The 27,616-nt window shown below is 36.1% G+C and overlaps 1 pseudogene across 1 annotated transcript; it reads left to right on the forward strand.

Moving 5' to 3' along the window:
• Positions 1-179: 179 nt before the first annotated feature.
• On the forward strand, positions 180-26,871 carry LOC101968211 (cytochrome P450 3A21-like; annotated as a pseudogene). The gene is made up of 13 exons (XR_013426837.1): positions 180-297; positions 2,195-2,288; positions 3,359-3,411; positions 4,951-5,050; positions 7,292-7,405; positions 7,662-7,750; positions 8,437-8,585; positions 17,032-17,159; positions 18,759-18,825; positions 21,837-21,997; positions 23,375-23,601; positions 24,716-24,878; positions 26,296-26,871. The product of XR_013426837.1 is annotated as a cytochrome P450 3A21-like (transcript).
• Positions 26,872-27,616: the final 745 nt, after the last annotated feature.

A 27,616-nucleotide genomic window follows, 5' to 3' on the forward strand; every position in this document is an offset into this window, starting at 1 on the left:
CCAAATAGGCATGTCCCCAAGTCTCACTGCCAACTACCAAGGTGGAGGGGGCACCTGGCTTCTTCAATAGTGGGTGGTGAACCAATAGTTTTTTCTATTGGTTGAACACTCAGCCCCACCTCCTTTTTCAGCATATAAATATGCCAGTCTGACTTCATTGATTCACATCTGCTCACAGAAGGCAAGCTTGGCACTTCTAGATCACATATCTGGAAGGAAAGTCGTGATGGACCTGATCCCAAACTTTTCCATGGAAACCTGGGTTCTCCTGGGAATAAGCCTGGTGCTCCTCTATCTGTGAGTAACTGTCCCATTTTCTCTTCTCTTGAAACCACCCATTTCTGTGACTAGGAGATTTAGTGATATGATTTGATTTGGAGGATGAACTTCAGAGTGAGTCTAAGTTTGAACCCAGATTAATCAACCAGAAGAGTTCAGTAGATGAAGATTACAAACAACTGGACATCTTCTGAAAAGTGATGCACACTTTGCAAACTTTCAGAATTCTGGGGGTATAGAGGGGACTTCACAAGTTTCTGTGTCATTGTTTATCTTTTATGTTCTATGTGCACTACAAGAGATGTGTAGGAGCTTCTCTCCGGTGGAACAGGTGGTTCCTGCTTCTTTTCTCCACATCCCAGCACCATTTGTAAAATGCACCAAGGGCATGCCAGGTGCCACCACAGGCTCAGATTCAGTTCTTCTCTCTGTTCTCTTCCCTTTTCCTGGAACAGCCCTCCCTCCAAAAAATCAAATCCTCCACTCTGCAATATGCAAGTACTTCTGAATGATAAAACCATTGAGCAAAGACCTGGGAGAAATTTGGAAGTTTTATGCCTTAAGTTAGCATCAGTGTAGAGATTTGTTTCTCCCTTGATTTGAAATCTAATGACAGCTTCAAGAGACAGAAGTTTCCAAGCCCATTTTGTATTTTAAATATTTGCTTATGAAATTCCAGTACAGGAGCATGAATAAAACCATCTAGTAGAAGAATTCTTTTAAATAGTGAGATTCCTGGACTGTGGTTGTGGATCAGTGGTAGAGAGCTTATCTGTCATGTGTGAGGCACTGGGTTCAATCCTCAACACCACATAAAAATAAATAAATAAAATAAATGTATTGTGTCCTCTTACAACTATAAAAATATTTTTTAAAATAGAGGGATTCCTGGTTTCATGGAGCATGGGAAGAGAGCAGTTATTTATGACTGAGGTAGAAGACATTGCCCCAAGGTGACCTTTTACTTCTATCTTATATCCACTTTTACAAGACTACGTATTCATAATGATGTAAAAATAGAAAATATAAACCTGATTGTAACAATTAAAGTAAAGGGTAGTATTCAGGCTTTTGTTGCATCTATTTTCCCTCCAGTAGCATTGTAAAAATAATGAAAATGTTTTAATTTTATTCTGCTCAATAGTACAATTTCTTTGAGGTAAGTTCCTCACATTTCTTCTGAAGGTCAAAATAGAGCCCTTGGATTTTGAATTTGTGAAAAACCACCTGTTTAAAAATGACTTCATCTTTTTTGAAAAATTGAAGGAATATTAATCTAATACATACATCCATGACATAGATTGCACATGTCTTTAAATATACCTGCCAGCCAGTTATTCTTACTCAACAGTTTCCCCATATGCCAGTGTTCTTAATCTCTTACAGCAGATGAGTAAGGAAAATGTAGACCAGGGATGCAATAAAAGGCATCCAGATAGGAGTTATGAAAAAGTGAGAAAATACTTCTGTCTGCTCAGTAAAGAAGTCCCAGAGTGGGGATGGCCCCCACTGGAGGCCACTAGAGGGCCAACATGATGGCATCAAGTCAACTTCCTAAACTGACACCAGTGAGTGAAGTGACCTGGAAGAAATCTAGTCTGAATGACTCAGGAGTATTCAAACTCATGTTCCAGGACTTATACAAATATTAACTGTAGCATTGGGAGCCTAATGATGGAACTTAACAATAATCAGCTGCTTTGATCTAATTATTATGACTTTTGTGGTCTCTCAGGGAATGTGAGAGAGGAGATGATGAGCAGATGTAATTAGGGCCATTGGAGTTTTTGTTGTTATTTAGGGCCTACATGTTACCTGCCTGGCTTTACTGTTCCTATTCTTGATCAGTGACTCGTGAGCCACTATATACACACAGTCACAATCCCTTCACCTGGATTTCTCTTCCATTTTATAGATATGGGACGTATTCACATGGATATTTTAAGAACCTGGGAATTCCAGGGCCAACACCTCTGCCTTTTTTGGGAACTCTTCTTAATTATTGCCTGGTGAGTGTCATTTGAGCTCCCTGTTTTGCCTCTTTTGGTTGCAAATACCTGCTTAGTTACATCAGTAGAAATTTAACTCCATGAGAGAAGTTTTGAGATTTCAAGCTTCAGAAACTGTGTGAGGGCCCATCCAGAGCACAGTTAGGTTTACCCTGGGGCTCTGTTTACAACTCCTCATAGTTTCAGGTTCACTTCTCTTGATGAGCTCAGGACTCTGGCACATCAACAGTGTAAGCTGTGGACTTTATGTTCAGACTGTGGACTTTATGTTCAGACTGTGATCATTCTCACAGTGTATTGTTTTTTTCCTCAGGGCAGATTCTAGGAAGATACACTCATATCTCTGGGATGCTTTATTTGCACAGTTAAAATATTACAAATAAAACTTAGCATGAGGAAGAATAATTGCTTAGTTTCTATAATTAAAACTCACAGCCAGTGTCTAACTATCTGTGTACTATGTGCAGAGATGTGGCATCTCCCCTCTTCCAAGTTAAGCCCCAAAACAGGAAGGAAAATCCACTTTTATTTGCTAACTATGTCAGTTACTTACTCAACAACATGATTGTGACAACATAAATCTCCTAGGCTAGAAGAGTTTCCTGGCATCTTTACTCCCTAATTCTACCAGAATTCTACCAGAAAACATGAGATAAATTAAAATCAAACTTGATGAGGAGATAAAAGATCATGCATGGTCCTGGAATGCACTCATTTTCCCTAACCCTGGGATTCCTCATGTGCCTATGGAGGTGATAATTCAGAAGGTCCCAGTATTTATGAGACAACACAAGCAGACAAAGAAATAATGCAGAAGAGAAGCATGTTGTATTTATTGACAAGTGTAATTGGTAGATTATGTATAATATTTAGAGAAAATTCAAGTGACTTTACATGTTTCATTTCAAATATTGCATGTTTTCTCTTTTCTCCTCAGAAGCCTCTGAATAAGATCTTCTCTCTAACCACCAGTTAGGAACATCAAGCCTGATTTCATGGAATTTGGGTCATTTGATGCGATGTCAGTACATTTGCAACAATAATGTAATTTCATTTGTTCTTCTTCCTAGGGTATGTCTAATTTTGACACAGAATGTTATAAAAAGTATGGAAAAACATGGGGGTGAGTATTCTGGAAATTTCTCTTTGGTAGACTTGTTATGATGTGGTGCCCCAATGCATGAGGACAACCTCAGCTCAGATCTTTTGAGATGCAACCCTCTGTGCTGCAAAGATCTTGGAGGCTTGTCCTGCCAAAGGTCCTGCATGTCACCAGGAGTCTGCATCTACATTCTGACTTAGGCTGAGAATGTTGTATGTTTTGACTTTTCTCCTGCTTCTGATGATCCAGAGTCTCCAGCCTTACTTTGTGTCCAATGTCTGGCTATTCCTATCTTTCCCAATTTTCTTTCTTTTTGTCCCATTTAGATGAATAAAATATATTTTTTGAGAACATTTTTTTAAAAATCATAGACTTATAAATCTGTGGCATCATCTCTTTCCTCCATTTATTTCCTTTTAATTTAAAGACAAAATTCCCTTATTTAAATTTCAGATTTAATGTATGCTTTTGAACAAAAGGCTGGGAGGTACTGGGAAGCAGATGGGAAACCATTTCTGCTCAGCTTTTTTCATTTCCTTTAATTTCTTTTTTTTTTCTTTTTATTTGTCATAATTATTGTTGCTCATATGCCATTTTTAAGTTTTCAGCTTTGACTTTTCAATGAAGCATTTCTTTCTCTCCTTCATCTATTTGATGTTAAGACCAGACATAGGATTTAGTTCCACCAGGGAGTTCCCTGGTGGATTGATGGGGTTTATATTGGAGAGTGGCCTCAGTTAACTGTAGCAACTATTCCCTTTCAGAGCTGGTGGGGTTTGGTGGGAACCATAGAAGAGATGTAATCATTTTGCTCTGCAGTAAAAAGAGTGGTAGAAGACATTGACCCTTCTTCTCCATCTTCTCTCTTCAATCCCCAGAAAGCCACAGGGCTGGCCAGAGGTTCTGCTCAGTTGACATGGCCCATAGACACCATGTGATCCAAGGACACAACGTGCCCCAATGAATCTCCAAAGGCCCCATTTCAGCTACCACTTGCAAAACTTAGTAATTGTGAGATGTTAGTCAATTATCTGCCTTCAACTTTTCACAAACCTATAATTTTCCATGTAAAAAGTTGTGGAGACTATGGGCTGAGGTTGTAGCTCAGTGGCAGAGCACTTGCATAGCACAATGAGGCAATGGGTTTGATCCTTATCACCACATAAAAATAGACAAATAAAGATTTCTATCCACCTGTAATTAAAAAATAAGTAAATAAGTAAATAAATAAACAAATAAATAAGTTATGGAATGTACCATAGGCAATACTATTGCATTCACCATCTAGATTTAACCAGTGTTCCAATGCTATTTCTAATTATGATCTCTTAGAAGGTGTATTTTGTCTCTAAGTTTCTCTTCCTACCTAATTTACCTACATTACCCTTTATGCTATTAAGACTCCAGTGGCTTCTATGGTCAGAATCCCCAACCAGAACTTCATATTCCTATGTATTGTAGGAGTAGGCAGGTAGAATATGTAACATCAGGATCAAAGTCTGGATTTCTGCTGCAGAATCTGGCCTGTTAAATTTAATCAGCTTTGCTTTCCCAACACAGCCTGTTTGATGGTTCACAACCTGTTTTGGCTACTACAGAGCCCAGCATTATCAAAACAGTGCTCATCAAAGAATGTTATTCTGTCTTCACCAACCGGCGGGTAAGTACTCACTTTTCAACATTGTAACATTTATTTATATTTTTAAGATTTTATTTGTTCTTTTTAGTTATACATGACTCTAGAATATATTTTGACATTATACATGTATATATACATGTATTATACATACATGAAGTACAACTTCCATCCTTGTGTTTGTGCATAATGTGGAGTTTCACTAGTCGTGTATTTACATATGATCATAGGAAAGTTGTGTCTGATTAATTCTACAGTCTTTCCTATTCCCACCCCCTCACCCTTCCCTTTGTTCCCCTTTGTCTAATCCAAAGTAACATATTTTATTTATTTATTTAATTTATTAACTCATTTTTTATCCTGAGATATTTACGAATTCAGAGGGTATTCCTTGCTAAAAAAAATTACCAGGCAGTTTCATGTATAATTTATTCTGTTCTATCCAATGAAAATTTCTTACATGACTATAAATTTATTAAGTTCTTGTTCCTATATTAACAGGAAATTGATATAATCTAGGCTTTTTATTTTCATTTTTCCCATTTTGTGTGCCTATATGAATGAGTGCACAGCTCTGTCCAAATGTATCACATGCCTACATTTGTGTAGATTTGATTGTGTTTTTAATGTGTTTTCACCATTTCTTCATTAACCTTAGAAATGTGCCTGATTTCTTGTGTGTTGACCACATTGAACAGATTCCACCTATAAATAGGGAAAATCCTATCTGTATTTCTTTTATTTATTTGTTTTTCTTTTCCTCTGACATCAGCTGGGAGTTCCAGTGTGAGGTTGAATAATAGCCATGAGAGTGAACATTTCTTTTGAAATATATAGACTTTAATCTTCCAAAGTTTACCCCAATTTTAGATGAGGCTAATGTGTGTGTGTGGATTCCCATACAATCTCTATCTTCACTTTTTAAAAACTTTGAGGGCTAGGGATATAGCTCAGTTGGTAGAGTGCTTGCATTTCAGGCACAAGACCTGGGATTCAAATCCAAATTTAAAAACTTTGATTAATGTATGATAATTGTGCATGATAATTGGATTTTCTGTGATCTTCAATACATGCATATATTGCACAAATCCAGCCTCTATTTACTTGCCTTCTACATATCCCTTCCCAACACGTATAAATCACTAATCTACACTCAGATGAACATTTTTACTTGTCTTTCTGTATATGACTGAACAGACATTGTTGAATTATTCCTGATGCTTGGGAGAAAGCATTCAGTTTGACACCAGTAAGTACATTGTTGGCTGAAAATTGTTTTTTGTATAATCTCTTGACAAGTTGAAGAAGCTTCCCTCTGCTCCTAATCCCCTAAATGTTTACAGTGAATGAGTGCTGGAAGCATACATTTTTTTGGTGGTAGTGGCGTACTGGGGATTGAACTCAGGGACACTAGACCACTGAGCCAAATTCCTGGTCCTATGTTGTACTTTATTTAGAGACAGGGTCTCACTGAGTTGCTTAGCACCTCAACACTGCTGAGGTTGGCTTTGAACTTGTGATCCTCCTGTTTTAGACTCCTGAGCTGCTGGGATTACAGGTATGCACCACTGTGCCTGGATGGAAACATACATTTTAACACAAAAATATATTTTAGATGACAGAACTAAGTTTCAAGGGTTTTAATTTGGAAGTCTAGCACCCAGGTGAAAAATAGAATTATCTTCCTTTTCTCCTCTGTCCTTTTAGAAAATACTGAAAGGACTTCCATTAAAAACTTGTGTTTTCTCCCTGTATTACACTTATATTCCAAATCCTTTAAGTTTCAAATATTATTATTTTTAAAATTATCATACCTAAGCACCCTTTTATCAAGACGCTTATGCCGTAAATACATGTAAGGACAGAACTGATCTTAGGTAACATACAGTTGACCAAGAACATCTGGTATCTGTCACCAACCAATTTTTGCTCTGCATAGCCCTGGAGTTTGTACTAGGTCTTCTTAGGTCTTCTTCCTGTCTATTCCCCTGGAAAAAGTTTCCAACCAAGTGGAAATTTTGCATCTAAACAAAGGTTGGAATATCAAGTCCAAAAGCTTTGTGAGGTACCTGGGTATCTCTTTCAAACTCTCAGGAGGTTATGTCACTTGGAATAAATATTGTTGAGTGTCTGACATAGGGCAAGCTACCTAGTAGGCAGTCACTAAATATTTTTTAAAATAAATGATACTTATTTAACAACTTTTGCAACTTTGGGGACCTCAACACTTATGTAGGACAAAATCTCTTTTCCTTTGAGCTCTAGAATCTTGGTCCAATGGGATTTATGAAAAAAGCCATCTCCTTGTCTGAGAATGAAGAGTGGAAAAGAATAAGAACACTGCTCTCTCCAACCTTCACCAGTGGAAAACTCAAGGAGGTAAGGAGGGCTCTTCATTGAAAACTTAGAGAATAAACCTGGGGAATGGGTAGACAATGAGATAGATAGTAGTTCCTTTTAAAGGGATAGTTCTCTGAATTTGAACTTCCTAAAAATGTTCTTTTGTCTTTATGTTTTAGAAGAGATATAGTAAGATTCATTTTAAATGTCTCATACTTCTTTATCCTAGGAAAATCATAACCTTGGGGACTGAGTCTCTCACTTAACTATGGGTGATTTTGTGTTTTGTGCGTAGATGTTCCCCATTATTAACCAGTATGGAGATGTGCTGGTGAAAAACATGAGACTGGAATCAGAGAAGGGCAAGCTTATCAACTTGAAAGAGTAAGTAGCAGGGCAGCTCTGGCATTCCAAGCTCCAGCAGGAGCCCCTCTAACTGCCTGCCACAGAACCGAATTCCAAATGTTGAGCTTGTACAATGAGCAGACAAAAGCAAGTTTGGAGTCACAACTCCAACTTCTCATCTAAGAAATAGCTGCTCCCAGGAGGAGACAGCGAAACTGGGGGAGAAAGGATCTCTCCTGTATCCACCAAGGTTTGTTTGGCTGCTATTTATGACTGGATAAACTAGAAGACAAAATACTGTCAAGGTTAAGGTCATCTTTTTGAGCCCTCTAACAAGACTCAGTTATACCACCCTTGTCCTGCTGAAGCTGTTTGTATACAACTGTCATCATCTACAATCTATTGTGGTACTATAGTTTGTCTGATTTTGGATCTTATCCCCTGTGTGGGTGAACTTCTTGAGTTGAGGTGAGTCTAAGTCACCTCACTGTCCCCATGACTCCTAGCACAAGGGCAGTACCTCATTTGAAACTCATAATGACCTCTTGGTCAGTGTGAAGGGATTGTAGACTAATCTGATGGTCCATCAGATAACTGTTGACAGTGTGAGGCTCAATGCTTGTCTTGCTTGGGCACATGAACTTACTCCTACTCCTTGCTGCATGTGTAGTGGAAGGATTGGGAGGAGGCACTGGTTTCAACTTTCTATATCTTTCTCTATTAAGCATCTTTGGGGCCTACAGCATGGATGTGATCAATGCTACATCATTTGGAGTGAACATTGGTTCCCTCAACAACCCACAAGATCCCTTTGTGGAGAAAGTCAAGAGGCTCTTAAGATTTGATTTCTTTGACCCTTTGCGCTTCTCAATAAGTATGTGAACTATCATGCTATTCATTCATTCTCTTTTTAAATAAGAGTGTTACTGATACATAATTAATATACCTTTGGAACATCTCAATTAACTTGTAGAATTAAATGGTTTTCAGTACAAAGATATATGCAGCCATCACTAGTGACCATTTATCAACTCAGAAGCAGGCTATCATTTCATTACTAACTCTCTATTCTCCAAGCCTAAGCAACCATGAATCTATTTTCTGACTCTATAGATTTGCTGATACTGTAAATTTTCTATTAATGCAATCCTAAAAGTCATGTCTGACTTCTTTCATTTATCATTATGTTTTCAAATTCTTCCATCCTAAAGCATGTATGAGTACTTCATTCCTTTTATTAAAGAAATTATTTATTTATTTGTTCTAATTAGTTATGCATGACAGCAGAATGCATTTCACTTCATAATACACAAATGGAGTGCAAGTTTCCACTTCTGTACTTTTACATAAAGTAGATTCACACCATTTGTGTCATCATACATGTACCCAGGGTAATGATTTCCATCTTATTACACCATCATTCCTATACCCATAACCCTTCCCTTCCCTTTTCTTTCCTTTGCCCTCTCCAAAGTTCCTTCATTCCTCCAATGACCACCCCCCATTATGGATCAGAAACCAATTAGGAGAGAAAATATTTGGCCTTAGGTTTTTTGGGATTGGGTTACTTCACTGAGCATTGAATTATCCAAATCCATCCATTTATCTAAAATTTTTATGATTTTATTCTGTTTTAATGCTGAATAATATGCCATTGTGTATATTCACCATAGTTTTCTTTATTCATTTATCTACTGAAGCGCATCCAGGTTGGTTCCACAGTTTAGCTATTGTGAATTCAGCTGCTATAAACATTGATGTGGCTGTGTCCCTGTAGTATGCTTATTTTAAGTCCTTTGGATATAAACTGAAGAGTGGGATAGCTAGGTCAAATGGTGGTTCCATTCCAACTTTTCTGAGGAATCTCCATACTGCTTTCCATATTGGTTGCATCAATTTGCATTCCCACCAGCAATGTAAGAGTACGCCTTTTCTCCCACATACTGACCAATATACATTTTTGCTTATATTCTTCATAACTGCCATTCTGAGAGAAGTGAGATGAAATCTTGAGAGGAGTTTTAATTTGCATTTCTGTATTTACTAGAGAAGTTAAACCTTTCTTCATATATTTGTTGACCAATTGTATAGCTTTTTCTATGAAGTGTCTGTTCAGTTACATATCCTATTTATTGTTTGGGTTATTTGTTTCCTTGGTGTTAATTTTTTTATGTTCTTTATATATCCTGAAGATTAGTGCTCTATATGATGTGTATGCTGTAAAAATTTGCTCCCATTCTTTAGGCTCTCTCTTCACCTTATCGTTTCTTTTGTTGAGAAGAAGCTTTTTAGTTTGAATCTATTCCATTTATTGATTCTTGATTTTATTTCTTGTGCTTTAGGATTCTTGTTAAGGAAGTCAGTATCTAATCACAGATAATCAAAATTTTGGCCTACTTTTTCTTCTATTAAGTGCAAGGTCTCTGGCCTAATTCCTAGGTTCTTCATTCATAATGAATTAAGTTTTGTGCATGGTGAGGATATGGGCTTGATTTCATTTTGGTACATATGGATTTTCAGTTTTCCCTGCATCATTTGTTGAAACGACCATCCTTTTTTCCAATGAATGTTTTGGGCACCTTTGTCTAATATGAAATAACTGTATTCGTGTAGGTTTATCTCTATATCTTTTGTTCTGTACCATTGGTCTACGAATCTGTTTTGGTGCCAATATGGATTTCCAATTTTGCCAGCACCATTTATTGAATAGGCTCTTTTCTCCAGTGAATGCTTTTGTCACCTTTTATCTGGTATGATACAAACATATTCATGTCGGTTTGTCTCTGTGTCCTCTATTCTGTACCATTGGTCAACAAGTTTATTTTGGTGCAGATACCATGCCTTTTTATTACTATATCTCTGTAGTATAGTTTAAGTTCTGGTATTGTGATGTCTCCTGTTTCACTTTTCTTGCTAAGGATTGATTTAGCTATTCTGGGTCTCTTATTTTTTTGAAACATATTTTACAATGGCTTTTTCTATTTCTATGAAGAATGTCACGGGATTTTAATAGGGATTGCATTAAATGTGTAAAACATTTCTGGTAGTATGGAATTTGCCAGAATTTAATTGAGAATGTTTACATCTATGTTCATTAGAGATAATGGTCTGAAATTTTCTTTTGTTGATGTGTCTTTTGCTGTTTTGGGAATCAGGGTGATACTGGCCTCATATAATGAGTTTGGAAGTGTTCCCTCTTTTACTATTTCATGGAATAATTTAAGGAATATTTGTATTAGGTCTTCTTTGAAGGACTTGTGAGATTCTGTCTGGTAGGGGGCTTTCTTTGAATATAGCCTTTTGATGGTGTCTTTTATTTCCTTGCTTGAAATTGGTCTTTTTAACCTGTGTGTGTGATCCTGATTCAGTTTAGATCATGACTCTGGAAATTTATTGATGTCTTTCGTATTTTCTACTTAATTGGAGTATAAATTTTCAAAATAGCTTCTAATTATCTTCTGTATTTCAGAAGTGTCCATCATGATATTTACTTTTTCATCACAGATTTTAGTAATTTAAGATTTATCTCTCTTTCTCTTTGTTAGTGTGGCTAAGCATTTATAAATTTTATTTTTTTCAAAGAACCAACTTTTTGTTTTGTCAATTTTTTCAGTTGTTTCTTTTGTTTCAATTTCATTGATTTCAGCTCCAATTTTAATTATTTCCTGTCTTCTACTACTTTGGGTTTTTATTTGTTCTTGTTTTTTTTTGGGGGGGGGGCTTTGAGATGTAATGTTAGGTCATTTATTTGTTGACTTTTCTTCTTTTAAGGAATGAACTCCATGCAATGAACTTTCTTCTTAGTACTGCCTTCATAGTGTCTCAGAGATTTCTATATGTTGCATGAGTGTTCTCCTTTACCTTTAAGAATTTTTACATCTCCTCTCTGATATCTTCTTCTATCTCTTGCTCATTCAATAGCATTATTTTTTAGTTTTCAGGTGTTGGAGTACCTTCTATTTTTCATTTTATCATTGATTTCTAATTTTATTCCATTATCTGATAGAATGCAGGTTACTATCTCTGTTTCTTTCTATTTGCTAAGATTTGCTTTGTGGCATAATATATGGTATATTTTAGAGAAGAATCATGTGCACTTGAGAAGATAGTGTATTTACTCATTAATGGGTGATATATTCTCTATATGTCTATTAAGTCCAAGTTATTGATTGTATTATTGAGTTCTATAGTTTCTTTGTTTAGCCTTTGTTTGGAAGATCTATTAGATCTATACTGGTTAAAGTCATCCAGTATTATTGTGTTGTGGTCTATTTTACTCTTGAAATTGAGAAGAGTTTGATGAATGTAGATGTTCCATTGTTTGGGGGTATATGTATTTACTAGGGAGTGCTGCCTTGCATAGCAATTTAATGTTTACCTAATAAAGTAACTGTCGGTATGTTTTCCACAAAAGCCATACCCATCTCAATTTCCCACCTGGAATGCACAAGGGCTCCTGTTACTCCCTATCCTGTCCAACACTTACTTTTTCCCATTGTTTTGTTTCTATCTATCCTCCTGGGTGTATTGTGGCTTCTCATTGTGGGTTTGATTTTAATTTCTATAAACTAATATGTTTAATAAGTTGAGCTATTTTTATGTCTTCTTTCTATAAAGGTCTTTTCAAGTCACAATTGTATTTCTGTTTGTAGGCGAGTTGGATGATTTCTTTATTCTGGATACAGATTCCTGATGTGATGTGCTTTGCAATTTTTTTCTCCTCATTTACAGGTCTGGTTTGACTTTTTGATTGTATATTTGGAAGTAGCATCTTTTTATATTTATAATATATAACTTTTGTGTTTTTTTTTTTAAAGAGAGAGAGAGAGAATTTTTTAATATTTATTTTTTGGGTTTTGGCAGACACAATATCTTTCTTTGTATGTGGTGATGAGGATCGAATCCGCATGCACTCCAGGCAAGCGTGCTACTGCTTGAGCCATATCCCCAGCCCCAATTTTTGTGTTTTTATTCCCTTTTTTGGCTTCACAATCTTAGACTCCAGATATAAAATTGTAAAGGTGTAATTTCTTTCTTTTTTTTCCTAAGAGTTGGTTTAATTTTATGTTTACATCTATGGTCCATTTTTAGTTGGATGTTTTTTACAGTATGAATTCAGGGCCCAACTTTAATCTTTTGCGTGTCTCTGTCCAGATCAACCAAAAGCATTTATTGAAAAGAGTGGTTTTTCCATATTTTACTGTCATGGCACCTTTCTCAAAATTCTTTGAACCATAGACACATGGAATTATTTCTTATCAACACTACAATTCTTCTATTAGTTTTTTTTGTCTTTGAATTTTAAGATCACATCTTTTGTGATAAGAATAATAATTTGACTTCTCTTTTTCCAATTCCTTTTATTTCATTCTTTGGCCTAATTGCTCAAAGATTTCAGTTGATATATTGACTAAGAGTGGTGACAGTGAACATCTTTGTCTTATTCCTTGTTTTAAAGAAAATGCTTTTATTTTTTTTCTTGTCCATATGCTGTTTGGGGTTTTCATATATGAAATTAATGATGTTGAAGGAATTTTCTCCTATTCTTTGCTATTTCAGTGTTTTTAATTTTTGACCAGTGCATTATAATTACACATAATATTGAGCTTCATTCTGACATAATTATACAAGCATGGAATATAATTTGCTCTAATTCAGTCTCTAGTACTTCCCCTGTCCCTCTCCTCTCCGTCTAACATGTTCCCTTTCCTTTAGTCTACTGATCTTTATTCTATTCATTTATCATTCTTTTTAATCAATGCATTATGGATATGCAAAAAGATGAAATTCAGTATGGTGAATTATATGCCCCCTTTATGTCATCCCAGAGCTCATGGATATTCTGATCATGTTTCCTCTTGTTTCCCTTAATGCTGACTGAGTTTTATATGTTTCAAGTGTGAAGTTTTATCTTCCAGGTGACCTAATATATTTGCAAAAATTCAGCTAAATTTTTATTTGATTTATTGAGATTTTTATTTCTCAAATTTGTTTGGTCTTTCCAGATTATCTTTCACATCCTGTGTACTCACCCAGATTTCATTCCTTAGATCATGTCTTAGTTTATTCGTAATATTAACAATCAACTTTTAAAATTATTTGCTTGGGATTTCATCAACTGCAATATCTGTGAATTTAGTATTGGAGGATAATAAGCATTTGGAGACAGGATGACAGCCTGTTTGCTGAGGTTCTGTATTTGTGTATATGTTGAGATGGATTCCTTTTGCTCATGTATGTGGGGGAGTAAACAGTCTTAGGCTCAAGAACAAGTACCACTTTCAGAAAATAAGTGCCAGTTATAGTAATAACTTAATAGCAAATCATATATCAACATATACTATAGCATTTATTAGTAATGAGTTCTGCAACTCTATTAACCAAAGAGAAAAGTGAGTGAGGAGTAACATAAAGTAGGTGGAAAAGCTTAAGCATTACTAATATAGTATGGCAAACTATATTAGAGGGATAAAGCATAAGTAAAATAAAAAGAAAAATAAAGAAAATTTGGGAGAGGGAGGAGAGAAAAAACAATGAAGCACAGGAGAATGGAGTGAAGGTAAAAGAGAAGCAGAATTGACATGGGATTCTTTTCATTCAAAAAATAAATAAAATTATATCAATTCTAAAAAATTCATAATGATAAGACACTGGGACTTTATCTCCAATAGTGAATGCAAGACCACTCATAGAGCTTCAGTTTTCTTCCTGTTGAAGCTTTAAATTTGAAGACATTGCTTTGTGGGGTTTTGATTTTAGAATCTCCCAGTTATGAAGGATTTCATGTGACACCAATGTCATGCTTTTTGTCTGTTTTCAGCTCTGGCCCAAGCTGGCCAAACTTGATGGAGGAGTCTGTGTGCTGAGCTCTGACCCCTCTGCCTGGCAGCATCTGCTGTGTGAGTGTTGTCTGATTCAGAGGAGACTTCACTTTAAAAATGGCTTTGTTCTTGTGACTGGGGTGGGAATGTGAGTGTGGTAGGGTTGTTGGTCAACTTCTAGAAAACAAAGAGAATCAGTAAAGAATCTTGGTGTCTCACACCCCTCCTTCAGAAAGCCTGAGTCCCTGTGCTGGGTTGTGTATGTGGAATGTTTGCCTCCATCCCTCAGACCCTCTGTAGCTTGGGGAGGTGGCACAGGTGCTGTGGGATGCTATCACAGGCCCAGGGTTTTCAACCTGACCCTGATCTGTCCTATTTCCATCTCCTGCCAGCCATGGTCAGACTGCCAATTTCAAATTAAAGTGCCCTTAACACTTTACTCTGCAGACTGTCAGACAGTTGCAGCTTGCCCCACAAAGCTTCTCCTTTTCTGTGTTGTAGTCCCACTCCTGTGTCCAGATTGATGCATGATCTGGACACACATCAATACAGTAAAAGGTAAGGATTAGGTGGCCATTTTTCTTGGTATTCAAAAAGAAAATATACCAGAAACAATACAAAAAGGAGCAAAAAGTGAAACATGAAAAGCAAGGGTAAATGGCAGGGATTCCTACTCTCCCTCCCAGGAAGTACTAACAGAGAATGTCTTTAGCTGATGCCACTTCCCCACTTTTACTCTCTGCTGGAGAGTGCCTGGTCTCTCTGTTGAGCTAGCTCTGATGAGCTTATTTTCTTCTCAGATGATGATTTTTTTGGAGAGCAGCACCATTCATCTTAAACTGGGTGGGAGTAATTTGGGCCCATTGGGGAGGAGCTTCCTCTCCCCCATGGAACCAATGCACACCCAGAACTGCTGCCATCTATCCCATGAATTAATTCTCTTTGTATTCTAAAAGTTGATATTTTGGGGTTTTGCCTGATTGCTAGTTTTCTGGGTTGCTTGCTATCATTTTCCCATAGCCTTCCCATCTCCCCACAGAACTGTTGTTTTAATTCAGTCTCCAGGGACTGCTGGGATATTGTGAGTTCTGCTGATACACCATTTTTTCTGACCTCCAAATCTGTTTTTTTTTTTGTTGTATATAATTCTTTTAATATGATGCTGGATTTAATTTGCTAATACTAGTTGAGATTTTGCATCCATAATTAGAAGATATATCAGTTTGTAGTTGTCCTGTGTTATCTTTGTGTTAAGTCTTATGATTAGGTTAACATAGACATTTAGGATCTTTTACAAGTGTTCACTATATTCTATATTAGAAAATACTAGATATTTCTATGAATTTTTGTGAAGAAGTTAAGAATTGGTATTAGTTCTTTGAATGTTTGGTGGAATTATCCATGGAACATCTGGACCTGAGCTGCTCTTTGAAGAAAAGTTCTTAATTTCTATTTTAATCTCATCATGTGATGTATGTCTGTGTATATTCTCTATTACTTTTTGTGTCAGATTCAGTTGTTTGTGTTTTTCTAGGAATATGTCCATTTCATTTATGTAATTTGTATAGTTGTTGTGATAATCTGATTGTTAAAATATCTTTATATTTCTTTCTATGTTTATAATGTCAGTATTTCCCATTTTCATTTTGAATGCTAGTAACTGTAGTCTTTCTATTTCTGGCTCAGTCTAGCTATTATTTTGGCAATATTGGTGATATTTTTCAATTAATTGCATTTGTTTTTATTAATTTCTTTTCTTGACATTATTTTCTCTTTGATTAGCTTTCACTGTGGTCCTTAATATTTTCTTCCTTCTGTTTTCTTTACGTTTAATTTGTCCTTTTTTTCATGATTTATTGTGTGAAGTTTTATTGTTCATTTGTGATCTTTGTTTTTATTTAATAGATAAGAATTTTTCACTACACAATAATGGCTTTTTTTTCTTTCCATAAAGTTTAATATATTATTTCTTCTTTTTTTCCTTTCAGTTCTTTATCCATTTCACTTTATATTTCTTCTTTCATCCAGAGTTTAATTAGGTGAATATTGATCAATTTTCCCATACATTGAGTTTTCCAATTTTCTTTCTAATAATATCTTCTGGATTCTTCCTGTGGTGGATTCTCTTTATCCCATCCTCACTGCTCTTTCTTGAAGAGCATGATTAATCACAGTCTCAGACTAAAGCCTAGTTTTATCCAAAGACACTCTATTCAAGTACATGAAGAGGAAAGGGTTTAGGGTTTTCATCCTGCTCCTTTGGTCACTCCACACAGGCACAAGGAGCCACTGATATCACTGCTATGATGGTAGTCCTATATATGATCTCCTCTTGCTCAGCCAGGGGCCTGGAGCCCAATCAGTGGTCCTAACAGGAACAGTTCCTCTTTAGGAACCTTTATGATTTCCACTTTTCTGATTGGTAGAAAAGATGTAATTGCTCCAGGTAAATTTTACATTTTTCACTGAAGTGTCCTTTGTTTTTTCTTTCCCCTGCAGCAATCTTTCCATTCCTTACTCCGATTTGTGAGGCAATGGATATTTCTCTGTTTCCAAAGGATGTCACAATTTTTTTAAAGAAAGCTATAAACAGAATGAAAGAAAGTCGCCTGCAAGAGAAATAACAGGTAAAATCCAGTGGTGGTTACAGAGGAGGTTCATTTTTGATAACTTATTTGCCTATGGGTGTATGACTTCCATACTTCTTTGTATATTTTTAAAAAGTAGATGAAGAACATTTGGTTGAGAGTAGTAGAGGGTTTTCATTTGGGGAGAATAAAGAGTTTAGCATCTGGTAATTTCGATACATTAATGAATCAGAGAGGGAACTTAATTAGAGTAAGATGTATTCCAAGATCTTATAATAATGTCAAAATGGACTCTACACTCATACATAACTAAAAAGAACTAATAAAAAGATTAAAATAAATAGAATTATATATTTTAAATATTGAAAAAATAGTTAACCAAAGAGAAAACATTTACAATTAAATGATGGGTATGGAAATTAATTTGTCAAGGCATAAATATTGCTGATAGAAAAAGTCCCAAAGGAGTTTTTGTACATTATTGAATATAATGTAAATTAGGACTTCCTTTATGAAAAATTGTCTGGAGGGCCCTCAGAAATCAAATAAAGACCCATCATGTGATCCAGCAATCTCACTACTGGTTATCTAGCCACAGAAAGTGAAATCAGTATGTCAAAGAGAGATATGTACTCCCATGTTTATTGCTGCAGTATTTAAAAATTGTTCCTATTAATTGAGCCAAATAGATTTTGGAAATGTCCAGTATCAGGAAATGATAAATGCAATTAAAGATGTGTCTAAACTAACATAAACATCAAACAGCATATATATATATATATATATATATATATATATATATATCAAAGTAATCAGGTACCTTGTTAATATGAGTATAGCTAAATATTTTTATACATCAGTTGAAATGATATTTTAAATAGAGGAATAAAATTTTATCATATCGCTTGTCTTCAATGGATAAAATTTCAATAATATTTTTTCCTGGTGCTTTAATTTTATTAGATTTTATATTGACAAAGAATCATTGCATTTCTAAACCTCTCACTTTACAAATTCTCCACAGAAGGCATCCTCAGTGTAGCTGGTACTGTCTGGCCCCTGATGGAGCAGGCATGGGTTCTTTAGGTGAAGGTTTGTTTCATGTATGAAGGCCAGCACAAGGATGTGTGCAGGCCAGGAAGCCAGTATGGGCCCTCCAGGTGTCAGTACAAGTTCATAGCTTCAAGCATGATTGGATCTTTCAAGAAGCTTGCCCAAAATCTAATGATAAGCTCTATAAATGGAAGGAGACTAATCTGTGGTATCTTTGGTGAAGAATTAAGGCAGTAAAACAAAATATTGCAGTCCAGGACTTCTCCCTGAGAAAACAAATGTAACAGGAGACAAATCCAACCATTCTCTGGCCAGGAGGCTGTGTTCAGAATCCACAGAGCTCACAATCAGAAAAAGCAAAGACCAGTAGCTATTGGACCCTACAGCCAGTTTTCACTCAGGGAAACGTCCTACTCTCCAAAGTTTATAGATGTATACTTTTCTTCACTGATGACTTAGGAAACTCCAGCTGGAATTCTGTACTTAAAGAAGCCATAGTCCCAGAAGGGTAGATAAGTTCTGTCCTCTTAATTTATTTCTGACTTCATAATTAACATTCTATCTTTGAAATCACTCTATTTCTAGCATCGGGTGGATTTTCTTCAGCTTATGATAAATTCTCAGATTTCAAAAGATGTCGAATCTCCTAAAGGTAACTAAGGTTGCTACCTTGTCTACTTATGGGGAAACTCAGTGGGAAGGGTTGTTCTTGAAATTTTCAGCAGGTTTTCCATGAAGAAGAGCATTTCTACCAAGTTGCACAAAGGCCATTCTTGGATATTATATACAATACCCTGAGGAACTTTCTGGAAAGACACATAGAGCCATGTTCAATATTGAAGCTGATATAAACAAGTATTTGTTTCACTAGCATGGTATTTTTATTCAACTTATTTTCTTAATATTTTTATTTGATGCTCAATTTCTCCCTTATTTGTCCACTGGAATCCGTTTTATGCAGGCTCTTGAGTCCTCTATTATTCTTGTCACCTTTCCTTGTGATTGTTTAAAAAGTAGCTTCTGTTTATTCTGAGAAATTATACATCCATAACAATATAGAGCTAAAAACATTGAGGTTTTCTACGTAGTCTTGAATACACTGCTTCACTCTTAATATCCACCACAAGAGAGTTATATTTGTCAGAGTTCAGGAACCTGTCTTGACACACTTCTTTCAATTAAAGTCCACAGATTTCCTTAGAGTTTGCTCTTGGTCTTGTACATTCTCTGACACGTATTTACATTATAGGAACATACATTATATTCTGTGCCCTTTTCATTTATTTTCCAAGTATTTTCTTGCTTTCTGATTTAAGATATTCCAGGTTTCTGCTCTGTTTCTCCTTATAGCTTTGGAATCGTGATTTTTATTTATTTAGCAATTAATGGAATTTAGAAATCAAAATCTGTGATCATCTTGTGGATTTTTGTTTTAGATACTCTCAGCAGATAAGATTATTAACATGAAATACTTCTACATGAAGCAGAGGAAAGAAATATTTCTGTATCTACTCACATCCAGTGATATAAATTATTTTTCTCTCGCTTTCAAAAGAAATTTTCTAATTTAGAGCTTATTTCTGTGACATAAATACTCCCATTGCAGTTCTAATTTTTGGTACCCATTGTCTTCACAATCATATGAAAGAATTCCTGAAAGTTGAACAATTAATTCTAGAGATGAGGGCTGAGTTTAATACAGCCTGCCAGTGTACATATTTTTTAAAAATATCTTTATTTTTTAGTTGTAGGTGTACACAATATTTTATTTTATTTTTATGTGGTGTTGAGGATCAAACCCAGTGCCTCATGTGTGCTAGGTGAGTGTTTACCACTGAGCCACAATCCTAACCCCAGTATACATAAATTTTTAATATTCATTTTTTTGGTTGTAGATGGACACATTATATACTTTTTATTTATTTATTTTTATGTGGTGCTGAGAATCAAACCCAGGGCCTTGCACATGTGAGGTGAGCACTCTACCACTGAGCCATAACTCCAGCCCCTCATATTTTTGTGTTCACATGTGCATATCCATCCATCCATCCATCCTTCCATCCATCCATCCATTCATCTATCCTATATGTATCTACCCACTTCTATTCAGCTCTTTGTGATGATGGAAACAGTCTATAGTTTAACTGTTTCAATATAATAACCACCAAACACATGTGCCTACTGATCATTTGACATGTGGCTAGTGCCCCTGAGGAACTGAAGTGTATTGACTTTTAATTAATTAAAATTTAAACATTCCCATATAATTGGTAGCTATGAATGCAAACATCTGAGCTTCAAATCTTGATTTTTTTTTTTGGCATTGGGGAGTGGGGTACCAGGGTTTGAACTCAGGGGTACTCAACCACTGAGCCACATCTTCAGCCCTACTTTGTATTTTATTTAGAGACAGAGTCTCATTGAGTTATATAGACCCTTGTTGTTGCTGAGGACTCATGAATATCTTGCCTCAGCCTCCCACTGGGATTACAGGTGTGTGCCACAGCACCTGGCCCAAACCTTGACTTTATAGTCCTACTTCATGGGGTTCAAACTCACTGGGATAAAAAATTTCATAATTAGATGCTCTCATGACATCATCATAGAAAAAAACATCAGTAAATCTGAACTCTGTATACCTTTCAAACACTTGTTTTGTGTATTCTATTTATATCTTGAATTGCATGTTTGGCATAGGGAACATGTTATTTCAGGGCCCCATGTATCTAAATGTCTTGATGCATTCCAAGATACATGAGTTAATTTCATGATTGTGTTTAGCTTCTGTCAAGAGAAAAATCAACATAGAGGTCAGCTTCTATGAGAAGATCTGTTTGGTGTGCATGATGTAGAGCAGAAAGAGAGAATGTACTAAGGAAGGTGAAATTCAGTCTGACTGAATAAGTGTTCTGTTTTACTAAAATTGACCCATTTTTTTCGCCACATGTAATGCCCACTGTCGCTCTATTGACAGTTTTCATAGAATAGTATCATCACATTTTATGGAAGTTCATAAAATGGAAGTTCATATTTTGACTTGGTAGTTATAGGATGGGTTTGAAATTCTGTGTTTCTAATAATTTCCCAAGTGCTATTGATGCTGCTTGTCTATGGACCAGGCGTTGAATAGCAACAGTCCCTTTGCTGCCCAATATTTTCGTACATTTCCTCCAACATGCTTAGATGAAAGATTCTTCAATTTCCCACACACTGAAACCTTAGTATTACAAACAATCAAATTAGTATTTCAGGCTATATGTTACCTAGAAGAATTAAAATTGTCCTGGAAAACAATATCATCCACTTTTGTACTTACACAAAATAGATTCATAATAATCTAAGGGATATATTGATCATACTGTGTATCTTAGATAGAAATGGTGTCTCTTGAAATTACCTATCTTTGGTGGTGCTGAGAATGGTACAGTTAGTAGCCAAGTCCAAGTGTTGTGTAGACCTCAGGAAAACTGGATTAAAAAAAAGTTTTCCGTTGTCTCCCCTATCAGATAGACGCTAGACTGAATACCACTCTGAGAATGACCCTGAACTGCTTTTCCATGGTCCTGCCTGATGATCTGTGGGTTTTAATAGGATTTCTCTTCATCTAAAACCTAATGTTGTGATTTGCTGGATTTACCTAAATGGTGTTTCTTCTTCCATTAGCCCTGTCTGATCTGGAGCTTGTGGCTCAATCAATTATCTTCATTTTTGCTGGCTGTGAGACCACTAGCAGTGCTCTTTCCTTCATTTTGTATGAACTGGCCACCCATCCTTATGTCCAGACCAAATTTCAGCAGGAGATTGATTCGGCTTTGCCCAATAAGGTGAGAAGATGGTAACTGGAGAGGGAGGAGAGAGGCAGAGCCTCAAAAAGACTGCCTCCTCGTCACTTCCTAGGAGGATTTTTCCAAAATATAGTCACTGATTCTTTTCACCAGCTCTATTCAGAAAGGCTCTGAAGAAACATATGAAGGAGAAAACAGCATTTGGGGGAAAATATTATTCCCAAACCTACAAGGAATTTTTAAAAGAATGAAATTTCATTTGTACCCATTACCAGTTACCATGATGATACCTAGGAAGTGTAAGCATGTGTCACTCAAGTGTTCAGATCATTGAATCTGCTGAACTGTGTCAAGAGCTCCTGCCTGGCTGTCTGCTGAGTGAGCCTGGGCTTGATGGGCAGGCCGACTCTGCTCTCTTCCACACATCTTCACACTCTAGTCATGTATTAGAGAGGAGCAGCCAAGGGATGAGTCAGGTTTTCTGGCTCATGAGCCAAACAATTTACTTCTACCTTGTGTCCTCTCCAATGTCACATCAGGCATTAGCCACGTGCTGTTTCTGCTGTCTTCACACCTCTTCCTAAACAGGGAGTCTATCAGATATGAAGACACATGGTTTCTGGGGCTGGCATGGCAGTGAAGTAGGCACAAAGCCTCTTCTTCAGAGCTCACAATGAAGCCCTGAATAACAACCAGGAGATTGGTCCAGAAAGAGAGGGTGGGGCTGAGAGTGGCTTCCTGTCCTCCTTAGAATGTTCTCTGAAACTAAAATTGTGTGGCATGGTGCCATCGAATCTTTGCATTCTTTTGGAGGTATTAGGGTGGAAGTTACCAGTTTCTCCCAATATTTTTTACATAATGTAGTGTTATCTCTATGAGATATATATATATATATATATATATATATATATATATATATATATATATATATATATATATATAAAATCCCCAAAGCAGAATTATTCAACTATAAACTGATGTATAATGGTTATTTACTTTTTTCTATGTTCTATTTACTTGAAACAGATACATGAGTTTTCTAGTGAAAGGTGACAGTGACTTTCACATATTTTGCCTGAGTGTAATTGTCAGATTCTCTTTTTGGTGCTATTAGTCACTTTTCCTCACATGAGAAAAAGTAGTACATGATGCTGCTAAGGATATTACAAACTGAATTTGGGATTGTCACAAAGGTCTCTTATGTACATAACTGCTCTGCACTTCTCAATGGGCCATGGACATGGTTGTCAAATGGGCATGATTGTTATTACAATGCTTAGTCAATTGTAAGCACTACTCTCCTTCACCATTCTGAGTATATTTTGGGATCTTCTAACACTTTAATAATACAGCATAGACTGAGTTTAAAGTTAGTTTCAAACCTTAATTCCCCCAAATTTTATTTTTTCCCTTCAGGCACCAGTTACCTATGATACCCTGATGCAGATGGAATACCTGGACATGGTAGAAAGTGAAACTCTCAGGTTGTACCCAATTGGTGTCAGAATTGACAGAATCTGTAAGAAAGATATTGAAATCAATGGAGTGTTTATTAGTAAGGGGACACTGGTGATGATACCAATCTTTGTTCTTCATTGAGACCCAAAGTATTGGCCATAGCCTGAGGATTTCTGCCCTGAAATGTACAGGGACCCCGGGGAAAGGGAAAAAACTGGGCTAGGCTGATTCAAGCATATCCTTGTATCTATTAGCATAGGTGACATACAGGTAACTGTGCAAACATTTTCATGTATGTCTTTTTATTTTAAGCTGTTTTCATGTTACAAACATGACATTTTCTTGCAAAATGCTATAAATTTGTGACAAGGAATAAAAAGGATGCTATGTCCATCCAGTATCTCAAATTTTTAAAATAATCACAAGTTAATAATGTGATTATGTTCTCAGAAATATATTTCTGTGTAAATATAGACTTCTTTGCAAAACTAGATTGTATCAAATTTATTTTATTTTGAACAAATGTTTAACAATAAGCGGTAAATTCTCCATTATCACTTGATGACACTATGTACTGGTTTTGCATCTATGATTTCAACTAAATATAAACATTTTTCTTGTGATTTCACTATAAACTGTCTCATACAATAAGTGTTTATAGAGTATGTACATTTTATTAGTTATTATATGCAATCCAGAGATGATTTAAAATATATTTCAGTATGTGCTTAGGGTATACAAATATTTCCCCATTATTTTTATAAGAGACATCATCACCCAAGATTTTGTTGTGGCCTGATGCTGAAACTAATCCTCCTTATATATGGCACCATGACTGTGTTTGTGTGTATGCATGCATGTGTGTGTATGTGTGTGTGTGTGTGTGTGTGTAAGTGTGTGTGTGTGTATGTGTGTGTGTGTGTTTTCAAATTTTATACAATGTGCCAAAACTGATATAACCACTATATCATTTCATTTTATGTGTTTGTGTTTTATATGTCATATATTTTGTGTTTGTGTTGTTTCCTTTACTATCTCAAATATTCCATGATTCCTTTTAAACAGCATTAATCTCATCTCAAAATGACTGAAAGATCCTATAGGTTAAGGGAGGAGGGTAGGTGGAAAAATTCCATAGCTTAACAATTCTCATAGCAAAACCACAGCTGGATTTCAATAAAAATCAGCCCAGAAAAGCATCCTTTACACCGTTGCTTGGGGGTGTCTATGAGACATTGTGAAACAAGTAATTGTTGTGGTTTTAATGTTTTGTTGACTTGTCATCTATTGTGGAAACAGGTTCAGTAAGAAGAAGAAGGACAGCATCGATCCTTATGTGTACATGCCCTTTGGAAATGGCCCCTGAAACTGCATTGGCATGAGGTTTGCTCTCATGAACATGAAACTTGCTCTTGTCAGATTAATGCAGAACTTCTCCTTTCAACCTTGTAAGAAAACACAGGTCAGTAGATTTTCATGTAAATGTTTTACTTGAAGATGTTTTTTTTTCCAAACAGAGGGACCTAGTCACAGAAAAACATATGCTCATTCATCATTTAATTCGTAGATCTATAGTCCAATGAGTCTCTTTTGCATTATCTTTGAGATTTTAGAGTCCTTCACTGTGGGGGCTCTAAGTCTATGGCTTTATGAAGGCCAAAGTATAAAAACATATGGGCTTAATGCAGATTAGTGTGACATGTGTATGTATGGACTGTGAACTTGAGCACAGTGTAAATTCAGCTTTAAGTCTCCTGGAGAGACCCTGTGCACAGTCATGAGGTGTGGTGACCACAGGATTATGATGTTTGAGTGAAGCTGCCCTCACCAGAACTTACACAATCTCCCTATTGATAGTGGTTCACTTCCAGGACTTGTGGGTTTAATATGCAACTTTTCCTTCTTGGTGGGCCATCTGCATGGAAGAGGAGGATAGACATGGTTTCAGGGCCAATTGGCTGATATAAAGGGGTCATCTGACACACCAGGAATGTGGCAGATACTTTCTGCAAGCTCTGTCTTCTCCAGGCTGGTACTTCTCAATCTAAACAATAATTTATTTTTTACTGAGAGCAAAAGAGTACCCTGCTGGAGATCCCCCCAGCCCTGTTGAGTGATTCTGGAAATGGCATGAGGATTTAGTCAAAACACTGAAGGGATCAGAAGTTCCCCATTTGCATTGTGCTTTGAAGCCAAGAGGAGATTCCCAAAGAGCAAAGCAAAGCATAGTGGTCTTAAGGAATTAAGACCACTTCCATCATTCTACATATTGAGTTCAACTGGAAGAAATGAACAGACTCTTTGGAAGTTGAAGACTGCTCATGACATTGAAGTGTATAAAACCTCCTCAGGGTTCTTGTTTAAGTTTCAGAAGGCACAAAATTAACTTTGTATAGTTCTCTAAAAGTTTGCCTTAATGTGTAGTAGTCTATTTTAAATTTTTGAAACTTTTTTTTTAATTTACAATTTTCTTAAAATCACTTTTTGTTTATTTGATGGACCTTATTTATTTATATGTGGTGCTGAGAATCGAACCCAGTGCCCCACATGCTAGGGAAATGCTCTACCACTAAGCCACAACTCCAGTCCTTTATTTACAATTTTATCAATAAAGTGAATAAGTCAATCTCATTTTTGTCTCAGGCCTTGTATAAGAGATATTCATGAAATAATTTTTCACATAAATGAATAATTTTACTATTCCATCATGACACATTTAGAGAAGGAGTAGGAGGAGTTCAAGATACATGATACTAAAAGTAGTTCTCATGTTTGTAAAGCATGACTGTACTTAATGTATCTTCTCTACTTTGCTCCTGCGTTTGCTGTTGTTTCATTCATTGTGCTTCATTCTCCATGTGCTTGGCTATATGTTACAGATTCCTCTGAAATTAGGCAATCTAGGACTTCTTCAACCTGAAAAGCCCATTATTCTGAAGGTTTTGTGCAGAGATGGAACAATTAGTGGAGCCTGAACTTCCCAAAGGATTTTTGAATGGTTCTTCTTGGAGACGTGGACACAGAACATCAGAGAACAAAAATTTATTTTGTGAAGAAAACTCAAAATGAAAGTAGACTCTATATTCCTCAATTGATGAATGATAAGAGATGATAAGAGATGCTAAACCTTCGCTGACCTTGCTCAGGGTCTGTGCAGAGGAATATTATCTAATTTGTGATGGAAAGTAGGTGCCAATCTCAGTGCCACATGTGAAGACTCACCCTTTCTACGTCTAATGGTCTCTGTCCTCTCATTGCCCATTAGTACTGGCAGCTCCTCCTGATCTCTGATCAGAGAATCAACAATTATCACTAAATTTGTCAACAATTTTTAATGAAAATGAGTGTGGTTGTGGTAGCTTTTGTAGTGATGTTGATATACGATGCATTCTTTGAAATATGCTGTGATAAGTTTTATAATGAGAAAGTCAATAAAAATATCCTTATAAAATTTATCTGAAGCCTCTATGCCCATTTAAGGGGATATATAGTACTGAATCAGTGAAAGTCAAAACTCAATCTTTTGATCCTCATAATCACTGAATACATGGAGCTTTTTCAGAAATTCAAATTAAATAGTAAGATAGATACAGTTAACCCAATGTGAATTTTTACATTGCTGGAAAAGTATATTCATAGTGTCCTTCTGCAATTTTTGAAGAACATAATTTGTAACATTCTACTGAAGTAGTTATTACAGTATCTCTAGTTTAGATTTCATATTCCCATCCTATCTCCCTTATTGATTCTGGAAAGCAAGAAACATATTTGTAGTCCATCTTCAATTCCCAACATGATAACAAGCACAATAAGCATTGAATTAGAAAATGGTTGATGGTCAATCATTTTTACAGCATTGCTCCTCAGATTCAACTTGTATCAGGAGCTACAGAGGATTTTTCCATGTTATTCCTGTCCCATATCTTCCCTCCCTTTACTCCCCTTTCCCTTCCTGAATAATTCACTCCTAATGCCATTAGATGCAGTCCAGCAATGTGAGGGCACACTTTGTGGTGGAGGAGGAAATAATGGTGGCTTCAAGTCAGATATGAGATACAATTGGGAAGGTGTTCTCAGAAGGGACAGCCTGCCTGAATATGGGATATCAAGCAACCTAAGATGGGCTCCACAGACAGAAGTAGCCTGTCATAAACACTCGTTGACAAAATAGGGTAAAAAACACCCCAGTGAGCTAAGGAG

Source organism: Ictidomys tridecemlineatus, chromosome 10 (genome assembly GCF_052094955.1).
Source record: "Ictidomys tridecemlineatus isolate mIctTri1 chromosome 10, mIctTri1.hap1, whole genome shotgun sequence".
Classification (NCBI taxonomy): Eukaryota; Metazoa; Chordata; class Mammalia; order Rodentia; family Sciuridae; genus Ictidomys; species Ictidomys tridecemlineatus.